Here is a 14,731-nt window from a genome sequence, read left to right as displayed (position 1 = left end):
TTCTTTCGAACGGTAGCGCGTGACCTACACGATTCAAACAAGACATGTTTTACCTAACTAACACATTCTCTCGACTCTCGAGAAACGATCACATTCTAATCCGAGGTTGGGGTGTGGTCAGTTACAGAAACATATAACGTTCAGAGTACGTTCTTTTGTTTAGGTTCGTAGATAACCAATGAAGGTGCTCCCTACCTAGCTGTTTCTTGTAGTTGCTGATTTGCACTCGCTGATTGTGTGCCGGTCACATACATTAATGGTCATAATCCATTATAGGATTTTCCGAATAAGACAACGAGACTCATTTTCGAACGTACGCAGAGGACAATTTCGTAACATTATCAATAAGGATATTTTGACCTTGTCATACATATACCATAAATGTAAAGATATTGTGATCCATCTTCACAATTTCAACAAAGGAGGTTAATGGTTTTGCAATTTTTTTAACTATGGGAAAAAATTTTAACTATTTTTTATTCGTCAAATTTCATTTTTAGCCCAATATCTTTATGTGTTGGGTTATTGAATTATTTTCGTGTATCGAAAAATTTTTAGTGATAGTCATTAGTCCCTGGAATCTAATCTGGCAATGGCATGGGACTATAGTAATAAAAAATCATTGTCATGGCATGAGACTATAGTAATAAAAAACCAATAGTAATAAAAAAGGAAGTGGATACTATTAATTGAGTTATTAATTAAGTTATTTATTAAGGCCAGTTAATCTAATATAATCAAATTTTTCAAGCATATAGTCATTTACCTTTTTATTTAGCCTCTTCCGCAGGCGTGGAGGAAAAAACATTACGTTATAATTATTTACTTATTTCTGATCACGGTTAGACAAGCGCTACAAGCATAGTGCTATTTACTTGTTTCTGATCACGGTTAGACAAGCGCGAGCACAATCGCGACAAGCACAATGTCAGCTTATTGCTAACATTAATTCCCAGACATTTAATGTTTGGGATAATGTTTACTGATATCTCATATCATTTTGTGGAGACAAATGATATAGTGTTTTCTTATTTCAGTTAGATGGCATTTTGTGGAGACAAATGATATAGTGTTTTCTTATTTCAGTTAGATGGCATTTTGTGGAGACAAATGATATATTGTTTTCTTATTTCAGTTAGATGGCATGCATGAAAATGCGTGTGGCGAGACTACGTGGAAATGATGGCGAGACTATCGTGGCAAGAGTGGCGAGCATGCAACAGCTACCAACTTATGCAAATGATTATCTGCTGCTACCTCTGCTTACGATGCCTCTCATGCCCATCCTGCTGGATCTTAAGTTCCTTATTTGGCTAGATCTACTGATGTTGGTAGTTCTATAATTACTGTTGTTGCTAGATCAACCTCGTAAACTGCTCTATATGCCCTTGCTTGCTTTGCTGTCGATGGATAAGCGTATCAATCAACAACTGGATCTGCTTCTGCTACTTATGCTTCTACTGATCTACCACATCGCTTATATATGCTTATTCTACTTCATTTTCACTTTAGATTGAATCGATTTTGAAATGCTCGATTGGTTAGATACCGATCAATTCGAATCTAGACCTTCACAAACTTGGCACCGATCACCACTTAGACTGCGGCTTTACGCTGATATCCACAAGAGAGAGGCACTATTTATTGATTGGATTGATTGGAAGGACTACTCGTGGGAACCCAACCCCAAGAAGGTAAACACTATCACCCCAGGCTTTACATAGAAAGAAACCGAGACAGATGGTCGAACTTGACTAGGCTGGTCCGAGAAACAACAGCGACAGGAAAAAGAAAGGGCTTACTGACGTGCGTGCTTGCTTCCTGCATGGATAGACTACAGGCTGGCAGTGTAGAAGCAAGGGGAATAAGGTCTACTGATGCGAGATTTAGATCTACTCAATCACTTTCTTCATCTACTACTGAATCGACCAGATCCTCTATTTGTTCCTCCATGAAAATGCAACTGTACTTGGGCTTGACGTTATGTTGAAGAACATATATGTTGTCAATAGGCACAAGATCAAGTAGATTTTGAAGGAGCTCCACATCTAGAATCATATTTTCTCGACCTCCCTGAACCCCAGAAAGCGTCACCCATTCATATAAGACATGGTTGAAGTCGTGTCAGTCTTGGCCCATCAATCTCTCTTGGTAGTGGTTTTGTCTTTCACGAGAATATATTATTTCATTCCACTCACTTTGCCTTTTCAGGTATGCCCCCCTTGTGCTTTGTTCCCGCCCATCCATCCTGTTTCTTAATCAAAGCTTCCCACCTCCTGCTCTGGCAACTCTACCTGTTTGATTGTACTGGTTCGTGCATAGTCTTGGCGGGAAATGAGCAAATAAGCAAACCAATTTCTTCATCTCCAAGGCTAGAAAGATCCAACAAGAGAACTACTTATTCAGCAAGCAGCAAGTTCAATCGATTAAACAAAGAAGGGTTCCTCAAGGAAAGGTAAGGTTGGTACGGTGTGGTGACTAATGGAGAACTCAAGGGACACGTGAAACGCATGCAAGCTCCACGTGACAAGTCAAGTCTTCCGCTATGATATTGTCTTCTTGTGGTTTGTGTTCTCACACCGAGCAAAGCCGGTAGGTGTTGAACTTCTGCAATGGGATCATGAGGCCAAGTTTGTGGTGGCCAATTATTACACGCTATCCTGTTCAATAGACATGTGATGTAGGTCAAGATCGACACTATGTTTCAAAGATATTAATAGGCCATGTTTTATATAATCATGCAGACCACCAAGTTTCTATCGGCCATTATTGATGCGCATGATTAACAGTCTCAGTTTTTGGTGAGTAGACACTTTTTCATCATGAGACAACGACAACTGGACGACAGTGAATCAGGAGGGTAGATGTCGAGACACTAGAATTCCCGTTGACACCTAAGCACATGGAGCAGTGCATCTAGAGACTAGAGATTGGTCCAGGAGACAGTAGAACAAAAAAAACAAAAAAGAGAAATAGCACTACCTCCAGATTTACCTTCCTCCTTGCCAAGTCCCGCATAGAGTTACAATTTAACTAAGAAGCTCTAATCGTCCTGCTAGGAAAATCACGATACTGATCTCTAGGTTTTTTCAAAACTCGCTTTAGATTATGGTGACTGTAGTGTGATAGTTTTCATCAAAAAAAGAGAAATAGCACTACCTCCAGATTTACCTTCCTCCTTGCCAAGTCCCGCATAGAGTTACAATTTAACTAAAAAGCTCTAATCGTCCTGCTAGGAAAATCACGATACTGATCTCTAGGTTTTTCCAAAACTCGCTTTAGATTATGGTGATTATGGTGACTGTAGTGTGATAGTTTTCATCAAGCCCTAGTGAGGGGCTAACTGCCTTGCAGCTCCTCTGGTTGAATTATTGATTTATTTCCTTGTATCCAACACAAATAAACTTCCTAGTCATAGTTAAGAAAGAAAACTTTTAATTATCATCACATGTTTTCACGTTTTTCTTAATTATCTCTTTGCCTTATCCTATCTACATCTTTAAAAAATTAAATCATATTCCGAAACCAAATTATATCAATACTTATACCCACTAAAACTTAATTATGATTTTTTTTAATAACTATTAAATCAATATGATTAAAATAAAACGTAAATATTACTCATCATAGACATAGGAAAATCAGTTTGACACACATAAAACAAAGGCAATAATATTTTATTTCAGTTGTACATGGGCAATATCCCGCGTGGCTGGGACGGCGCGCTATTTGCCTTCCCACCTAGGTTCAACCCACAACTACATGTTGCGCTACAACGATTGTATTTTTCAACATATTGTATATGTTGTACTGGGGTTAATATAAACGCTTATAAAGAGGGTCTTACCCCACCTCATTTTAAAAACAAATATTTTATTTTAGTTGTAATTGAATACCATTGGATGACAAAATAAACAAGTTAGCATTTTGACATCGTTGTTAGAGTTGATAAGTTGGTTATATCTCAATCAATTTTGAAAGAGTTTGTAAATATTTTTATGTTGGTTGAAAGAAAATATATTTAATATTAAAAATTATTATATAAATATCATTAAAATGTGAGTGAAAATAAATTTGATTTTTTAGTGTTTAGTAGATTTGGTTTTAGGATAAATCTATATTGATTTAATTATTAACTAGCACAATCACATTAAAAATATTAATGTAGTTGATATAAGTGGGAGGCTTCATTTTTATGTACCATTAATAAATATATAATAATAGAAATAATATTAAAAAACAACCCTTACAATAAAAATATTATTAATATCATTATAATTAATAATAATTATTAACTTATATTAGTTATTATTTAATATTAAAAGTAATTTATTATAATTCAATTTTAAATTATGTAATATAAAATAATTATTTAATAATAATATTTATTTGATAATAGGAATAATATCAATAATTTTAATAACAATAATTATTTAGAAATAACAATAATAATTTTATAATGATCATTATTAATTATTACTTTATTATTATTAATTATTAATTATTCATGAGTAATAATTAATTTGATCCGAATGGAAAATGTCATCAACCCAAGGTATTCATCCACCCATGTTATTCATCTACACATGGAATTTGCCCATGGTATTGTAAGTGGCATCCACCCATGGTATTCATTCACCCATGGAATTGACCCGTGGTATTGTGACATCCACCCATGGTATTCATTCACCCATGGAATCGACTCGTGGTATTGTAACTGAAAAATACTATAAATAACAAGTCACATTTTGTAAAAGGACAGATTGTCCACCACAATGTAGTCCTTACAGTTATTATCTTTTTTAATAAAAAAATCTTTGTGGTTTTGTTTACTGGGCATTCTACTCTTTTTCTTCTGGAATTTCAAATTTTCAGATCTTAGGGGCCTCCCCCCAAGATTCGGATCAATGGTATCGGAGCAGGTTACGATTCCATGGGAATGAGGGTTTCATGCATATTTCAGTTTCATATTTTTGTAGCAATATTCAACAAACTTTAGGCACACGCTGCAACCTCCACGGAGCACTTTCTTGGGCCAAGTAGGAAGAATTTTTCTTTTTTCATTTTTTTGCAGGAATTTTTAGTTTTGGACAGTGAGTTTGTAGATCATATCTGAAACATTTGGTGCAATATTTACAAAAACAAATAATAGATTTGGATTCTTTATGAAAAAATAACAAAATTCAAAAAAAAAAAATGGTCAAATCAGAGTCTGGATGAGCGAGACATCACTGATTTAAAATAAGCTATGTTATAGAATTGTTTTCTGACGGGAACTAGTGGATGACGACTCTCCTATCATTTTTTTGAAGTTTTTTGTGCAGAATTTTAGAAAAAGGATTGTAGATCTGAGCCCCTTTTGAAAATCAACCCAATTTCAAAAAAGCAATGTGTTGAATCAGAGTTTGGATGTGGGAGATATCGGTGATTTAAAATAAACTATTGTTTCAAAACTTTTGTGGCGGTGGAAATATTACAATGCGAATCTAAGATTCTAAGATTTCCAACACATGGGAAGATGCAAAGTGGTCTTTCTGCTTCCAAAAATAGGTTATAATAATTATTCTTAGTTATATTGAGTGAGTTATGTTCATTTTAATTCTAGAGCAACATTCGGAGCAGGTTCCCGTTAGAGACGTGCCCTCCCTCCACACTTTAGTAGGCACCTGCTTCACATTCATCAGTTTCAGCATAACAGCATTCGGCTTGGGTTATTTGAAAATATTACCTCCCGCCCGAGGCTATGTAGGCACCTGCTACTTCATCAGCAACCAATATCACGGTTATGGGTCAACCACACAAAATCTTTGTCATCGAAGTCCATTTGCTAGGCCCAGACACGGTTAGTATCAAAGTTGGTCACAAGCATTATAGGGTATCCCTATCCTCAGATCTTTGTTTTTCATGGTTATGGGCCATCTACAAACCCATGCTTCATCGAAGTCCATTTTCTAGGCCACACACTATCAGTATCACAGTTGGTCACAAGCATTACATGGTATCTCTATCCTCGGATCTTCATTCATCATGGTTATGGTTCATCCACAAACCCACACATCATCGAATTCCATTAGCTAGGCCGCACACTATCAGTATCATAGTTGGTCAGAAGCATTACAGGGTATCTCTATCCTCGAATCTTCGTTGATCATGGTTATGGGTTAACCACATAAAACCATTCTCTTGAGTAGCTCTTCATATTCAACAAAGGCTTCGTAGGAGGGAACTTCACGCAATGGGTGGACCATTGCTTCTTAAGGAGGGAGGAATGATCCGAATGGAAAATGGCATCAACCCATGGTATTCATCCACCCATGGAATTTACCCATGGTATTTATCTACCCATGGTATTGTAAGTGACATCCACCCATGGTATTCATTCACCCATGGTATTTTCCCATGGTATTGTGACATACACCCATGGTATTTATTCACCTATGGAATTGACCTGTGGTATTATGACATCCACCCACAGTATTCATTCACCCATGGAATTGATCCGTGGTATTGTAACAGAAAAATACTATAAATAAAAAGTCACATTTTGTAAAAGGACAGTTTGTCCACCATAATGTAGCCCTTACAATTATTATCTGTTATAATAAAAAATCTTTGTGGTTTTTCTTATTGGGCATTCTACTCTTTTTCTTCTGGAATTTCAATTTTTTAGATCTGGGGGCCTCCCCCCAAGATCTGGATAATAATAATAATAATAATTATTATTATTATTATTATTATTATAAAACATAGTTGATCTCCATATTGAGACAATCCTTGGTTCACCATGGTTGACCATGATTGATATTATAAACCCAAGAGAATAATAAACTCAAAAGATTATAAACCTAAGGGAATAATATTGAACCCTAGGTATATGAACCCTTAGGGATTAATACTTAAAGTCCAAGGTATTATGAATCGAAGGGAATAATACTAAACCCAACGGACTAATATTATAAACCCTAATATAAATATTATAAACATTAAAATAAACATGGTTGACCATGCTTAACCATGGTTGATTTTCATATCAAGACAATTTTTGTCACAATGCGACGTTCGACCATGGTTGACCTTTATGACCATTGTTGATTTTATAAAACATGGTTGAACATGGTTGACCAATGGTTGGAAAATGTAACATTGGACCATGGTTGACCATTCTTGAATATGATTGATTTTCTTAGCGAGACAATCTTTGTCACAATGTGATGTTAGAGAATGGTTGACCATGGCTGATTTTCATATTGAGGCAATCATTGTCACAATGCGACACTCGACCATGGTTGACCATCATTGGCGATGGTTGGCTATCAATTACCATTGTTGACCATGATTGATATTAAAAACCCAAGGGAATAATAAACCCAAAGGATTGATATCATAATCCAAAAGGAATAATAAACCCAAGGGATTAATGCTAAAATCCTAAGGGATTATGAACCCAAGGGAATAATATTAAAGCCAAGGGACTAGTATGATAAACCCAAGGTATTTAAACCCTAAGGTAAATATTATAAACACTAAAATAAACATGGTTGACCACGGTTGATTTTCATATTGAGTCAATCTTTGTCACAATGTGACATTGGACCATGGCTCACGAAGCTTAACTATGGTTCATTTTTATATCAAGAAAATCTTTGTCACAATACGACGTTCAGCCATGGCTCACCATGATTGACCATGGATGACAATGTATTATTTTATAAAACATGGTTGAACATGGTTTACCAAGGTTGACCATGATTGACAATGGTTGACCATGATTATCATATTGAAATAAATTTTGTCATAATGCGACGTTGGATCATGATTCAAACAATGATTGACTTTCATATTGATACATTTTTTATCAGAATACGACATAAGAGCATGGCTGACCATGATTGATTTTATAAAATATGGTTGGTGATGGTTGACCATGATTAAATTGATCAAACATGGTTGATCATGGTTAACCATGATCGATATTATAAACCCAATGGAATAATAAACCGTAGGGATTGATATTATAGACCCAAGGGATTAATAAAACCTAGAGATTAATACTAAAATCCCAAGGAATTATAAACCTAAGGGAATAATATTAAACCCTAGGAATATGAACCCTTAGATTAATAAACCCAAGGGAATGATATTATAAACCAAGGGAATAACAAACCCAAGGGATAAAAATTATAAAACAAAGGTATATAAACCCTATAATAAATATTATAAACCCTAAAGTAAACATGGTTGACAATGTTTTATTTCCATATTGAGTCATCCTTGTCACAATGCAACATCAGACCATGCTTGACCATGTTTCACCATGATTGATTTTCATATCGAGACAATCTTTGTCACAATGTGATGTTGGTCCATGGTTGATTTTCATATTGAGACAATTATTGTCACAATAAAAAATTCTACCATGGTTAATGATGCTTTATATTATAAACCCAAGGGATTGATATCATAAACACAAGGGATTAATATTAAAACCCCAAGGGATTATGAACCCAAGGGAATAATATTAAGCCAATGGACTAATATTATAAACCCAAAAATAAACACTAAAATAAACATGGTTGGCCATGGTTGATTTTCATATTGAGAAAGTCCTTGTCACAACGCGACATTGGACCATGGTTGAACATGCTTACATTCGTTGATTTTCATATAAAGACAATATTTGTCACAATTGGACGTTCGACCATAGTTGACCATGACTGACCATGGATAAGCATGTTTGGTTTTATAAAACACGCTTGAATGTGGTTTACCAAGACTAACAATGATTGCCCATGGTTATCATATTGAAATCATCTTTTTTATAATGCGACGTTGGACCATGGTTGAGACAATGATTGATTCTCCTATTAAGAAAATCTTTGTCACAATGTGACATTGGACGATGGTTGACCATGATTAAACCCTATGAATAATATTATACCCTTGGAATATGAGCCCTTATAATAATAAATCCAATGGATTGTTGGTATAGGGTCCCCTCGGGTCAAGTTTTAGTAATTAATTTTTTAGAAATGTAAAGTCTCCATGATGTAAGGAAGCAAAGCGCGAAGATAATAAGAGTCAAAGGGGCTTCACTCCCTTAGGTTGTTAGGAGATAAGAATTTTTGAGACCCACCCATGGTCTGTGGACCATGGTATTGTAAAAGCAAAGAATCTATATAGAAGGGTCATAGCAAGTATAGAAGACAAGTCATAACTAGAAGATTATTGTTTTGGGCAAGTAAGTTAAGGCATGAAAGTTTGTTTCATGTACATAAGCAAAGGGGAAGGCTCCTGCAGCTAAGTGGACTGAGACCTTGGTAAGTCCGCAGGCTAAGTGCACAGGCCCCTGCAGCTGAGTGCGCCAGTAAAAAGAGTCTGTAATTGAAAGAATACATCTAATAAAGATAGTTTTAATCCATTATTGGTGCATCTGTGTTTATATTTTTACTTTTGCAGTTTTCTATATTTTCGCTCTGTATTGCAAAGTATATGAATGAATTCTTATCTTATGCGCAGAAGTGGTAGATCAGTAATATTTGTTGATGTTATGAATGTTTAAATACCTTCATGAAGATATAGATGTTGTTCAGGTGAATTATTGTAATCTATTGTTTCAGAAGTGTTAGGGTTCGCGTAGACAAAGCTAATCCCTAGAAGCCATAGGAACCCATCACACAAGCCTCTAGATGTAGAAACCTGGTTCTGTCATCCCCCAATATTTCTTTGGGTGAGACTGCTACCTACACTATGTAGGTTGTTACCGAAAGGGGCAGTAGTTTAGGGTTTTGTTGGTTGACACAACTAACTTTGAACCTAGGTTAGGGCCCATCAAGCCAACAAACGGTTTTGTTGCCAAGACTGGGATCTATCTAAGGAATGTGTGATAAGTGGTTCCCCACTAAGAAAGAAATTGAAAAGTGGATAGATGGGAAACTGCACGCACTTGTAGGTCAGGAGAACAGGAATCTGTACTTGTCGAAGGAAGAGTGGTTGAATATATACCTATTCACAGTCGAACTTGAGATATTCTTATACTCTTTCCCCTATGAATTACACAAGTGGCTATCCAAATTGGTGGATAGTGAGGGTACGTGGAAGCTTGATGGCCCTATTGTGTGGACCCCATAACTAGTGAAGCGCTTGGAGGCTTCAAACAGCAAAATCACGGTAGTTGTCGACCACTGGATCAATAGCATTCTCGAAGGTTTAATTACTGAGTTTACGATCGATACATCCTCTAGTTATAGTGAAGTAGACTGCAGGTTTTTCAAGGGACCAAGAGGTAAGTACCTCAAATATCTTCAGACCTAGATTAAGATGTTATTGTGTGAAAAGCGGGTTATGCCTTTAACTTGATGTTTTGGACTACACGAAGTGGGAGAGAATTCAGAAAGAAAGTAGATTTGGGCTTTGAATATAATCCGCTATTGGGATTGTTTGATAGTGACAATGAAGGTAGTACTCTAAGGACACCACGAAACACGTTGTAGATTGTAAGACAAGGTCTCATAGGGATACCTCATCCATCCACTCCACCTCCACGTCTACCTCCTCCCCACACACCCACAACTTCGCCACCACCTCCACCTCCATCATTTAACATGGAAAACATGATGAAGATGCCTATATTTAAGGGCCTAGGGACTAAAGACCCTGAGCAATTTTGTTTCATTGCAGAAGTTGCATGGAAGGCACAATATATTACTGATGATGACATGAAGAAAGTGCAACTAGTCATAACATTAAAGGACAGAGCACTGAGTTGGTATATCAAGTTTTGATCAGGTAAACCTAACGTGACTATGCTATAAACCCAACAAGTGCTGGAGAATGAGTTTAAGAAACCCAAATCACAAGCCCACTCGGTAACGAAATTTAAAGAGATTCAGCAGAGGGTGAAGAATCTGCATGGGAATTTGATCAAAGACTGAAGTGTCTGATTCAAGAGGCTAACATGATAACAAAAAATGATCAACATAGAGATTCGTACATTTCTTTACTCCTACCTCACCTGAGATTACCATTATTGCAACAAAAAATAGGAACGCAAGCTGAAGCTTTGGAGATTTCCATGAGATTTGAGGCTTCACCTAGGCAGGATACGAATCTAGGGGTACAACAGATCCAATCACAACTAGCCAGCCTACAGATGGAGTTAAAGAGTACTAAGAAGGGAAAGGAAGCCCAGCCCGAGGCGTGCGCAGAAGTTTGGTGCCTAAAGTGTAAAGGTGATGGTCATGATAAGGACCACTTTCTAGTCTATCAGAATTACCTTATTAGGGAGGTCTTGTCCCCCTGAAACCAGAAAATACTATTGGGCAGAGTACAGGAGTAACCTTATGGTGTGCTATCTGCCAAATCCCTAAGAAACACACAACTGATAATTCTCATCTCCTGCAGAAGTTTGTGCAAACTCAACAACAATTGTTATGCACTTTCTGTAAATCGATCGAGCATGATGAGCACAACTACTGGAGCTATGAAATAATGATGGAGAAGACCTCGATGTATAGGATGTAGGTGGAAAATTGGCCTTGAGATCATGACGTAGGTGCAGCATGCAGTGGATTCCAAGACCGAGGAGGAGGAGTTGGAAGGGGTCGCATACATATTATTTCTTACAATTGTGGAGAGGCGGGTCATTTTGCACATGACTGACAGAATCTGATGCACCCATACTGTCAGTATTTACGGTAGTTCGACCACGTCATAAAATATTTCCCAGTACTTATAGCAAAGATGTAGGAAAAGAAATCTCAAACACCTACATAAAATATCCAAATGATGAGAGTGGAGCCTTGCGAAGTGGTATAGCCACAATAGAAGATAAGGGAAATTAGCCAGAGGCTGAAGGATGGGTATGCAAGGATACTAAGAAGGAAGTTGGGTTCGACCTAAGCCATGCAAAGGAAACTTTTATGGAAGCTAAAAATAGCTTCGAAGAAGTTTCTACTTTAGGAAGTCAGAAGAAGCCTGGAGGAAACAATAGCACACAAGGCGTAGACCCTTCATTGTTAGCAACATTTTTGAAGACTTGTACGAAGATTCTATGGGATAGAAGGGCAGTAGAAGGGCTACAGGAGATGATTGATAATTGTACAGGTAATATTAAATCTCCTCCAAAATAGCGTGCAATACACAAAGTGGGAAAAAGTAAGAAGTGAACAGGTCGTGAGATGCGACTAACTACACAAATTTGGGAGTGTGAGATGGACCAGGTAATTATCGATCTAGGATCTGATGCGAATGTCTTGCCGAAGTAGATATGGGAAATAACGGGGAGGCTTGCAATGCAATGGTATCATATCCATCTACATATGGAAAACCAACAAAATATCATTCCTATGGGATGCCTATATGGGATCAGGGTGGACATTGAAGGAGTGAGTGCCCTAACCAACTTTGAAGTGATTGAGATAGTTGACGATAGTAACTCTTACCTCACACTACTATGCATTGATTGGGCCTTTGATATGGACGTGATTATTAGCCTTAAGAAGCACAAAATGACGTTCAAAAGAAAGGAGCTCTGGGTCATTGTTCTATTGGATCCAATTGAAGGTGCGCAATATACCAAACCAGTGCGAGATTATGAGGAGGAAGACGATCTCGATCAGATTTATAAGATCACTACATGCGATGAGGATTGGATCAACCCAACAGTGGATGGACGGATCACCTGGGATAGGGATAGTTCCTGCACTTAAGATTCTGATGAAGAGCTTGAACATTGGCAGAACGGATTACACGAAATCTCCTCGCAGCACTCTAACATGTTGACGAAATCAATCCGATGCATATCCACTGAGGTAAGGATTTACCTTATTATGATGGTTTAGAAGACGTTAATTTGTTTTTAGAAAAATTCTAGAGGGATGTGCTAGAAGAGTATCGGTTTCAAGCTCTAGATTTGGCACTTTGCGTTATGCCTACTCGGTGTGGGATACACATGAGGAGAGCTTCCCCGATTGGAAAGAATGTAGGCGAATGATGAAGCTGAGTTTTGGGTGTGCTAATACCCATATGATAGAGAAATACACAGGAAAGGACAATCCACACAAACATTTTGCGCGATGGACTAAGGCATGGGGAGAGGAACCACAGTCGGAGTGGGTTCACATCTTTTTTCACACTTTGGATACCATTCGAGTGAACTAGTATCTGGAAACTTAGCTGCGACATGGGATGACCGAATGGGATATCTTGAAGGAAAGTTTCTTGTTCAAATTCAACTTTGAAGATGGATTTGAGTGTATCGATGAGGCGCTTCAAGAAATCAAAGCTGCGATATTTGAAATACCAAGGAACCAGTAGCATGGGTTCAGCCAGATTGGAATACCCAGTTGCGCCATGCACTGGAATTTTATAATGTAGCTATAGAAGAAGGCAAAGCTGACCCTAGAAACATCAATATTTCTCAATCCAAAGGACATCACGAAGTCTAGGGACCCAAGGCAACAATCCCTAACATATTAGAGCCTCTAAGGACTAAGCAGGTAAATATTGGATCGGACATGCAACCAAAGTTTGCTAAGATAGGGGACTATTTGGATGAATATATGACTGATAAGGTCGTAGAGCTGTTATGAAAGTATTAGGACTTGTTTCACACCAAGTTCTCTGATCTATAAGGGATAGTAGGGGATTTGGGTGTCATGAAGATTAATTTGAAGCGAGATGCGAAGCCTGTAAACAAGTGCCCTTACCGATTAAATCCCAAGTATAATGAAAAGGTGTGCAAAGAGTTGGACAAGATGTTGGAAGCTGGGATCATTAAACCTATGGAGGAATCGGATTGGGTAAGCCCCATGGTAGTGATGAGGCTCATCACTGGGTAAAACATATGGACCTTAATGCACCTCTAGCTTACTAAAATCAACTCTTCTCATAATTCTTTACATGTTTTAATTATATTTTTCTTAATGAGATGAGTAAAAGTAAGAGGTCATGTCTAGTGGTCTAATGTGCATTGATTGTAGGTTTTGGGAGAAACTTATCGCTTATGAGGGTGCAGGAACTCGAATGATACAAGAAGGAGAGATTATAGGTGATGGGATCTCCCTCATTAACTCCTCATTCACTCGAAGATCTCTCAATCAAATCACACCAGCTCGAAGTTGCAGGTAGCCGAGTCATGAGGATCATTGGTAGCCAAACCAGTGATAGTTAAGAACCATTTAATCTCAGGATTGGGATCCAAGCCTCCTTAGATTTAAGTAATTTGCTAGCAACTTCAATTGTATAAATAAAGAGGCCTATAGCCTCATTAGGGTTCAAATCTTTTATGCAAGATAGCTAAGCAATTTTGGAGTTGAAGGATTGTGACGAAACACTGTTATGTATTTTATTGACATGTTAATGAAAATGAGTAGCATTCCCTTGATCCAGGACTGAGTTGACTCAGAGGGTTGAAGTTTTTGGGTTAGGGCCCAACCCTAGCAGAAGAGGTTCCTCTTATTGTACTTGTATGCTTAGGTTATCTCATAATTAGTCGTTAAATTGATTTTGGTGTTGTTACATTCCAAGTATTGCTAGATTTGATTAGTATTCTTCCATTTTTGCATAACTTTAACAGTAGTACTATAGAGATAAGAAAATATTAAAAAAAAGTCCGATAACAGGTGGATCTTACCTCATTCCTCCCTTAGGGAACATGGCTTGAGGAACAACTCCCATTCAACCCAAAAAGACAGAATTTTGGTTTCTTATGAAATCTAGGGTTTTCTGTTAA

The sequence above is a fragment of the Pinus tabuliformis genome, chromosome 7 (genome assembly GCF_031772625.1).
Source record: "Pinus tabuliformis cultivar Carrire ecotype Pingquan chromosome 7, CPIR1, whole genome shotgun sequence".
Taxonomy (NCBI): Eukaryota; Viridiplantae; Streptophyta; class Pinopsida; order Pinales; family Pinaceae; genus Pinus; species Pinus tabuliformis.
Note: the sequence above shows the minus strand (reverse complement) of the source record.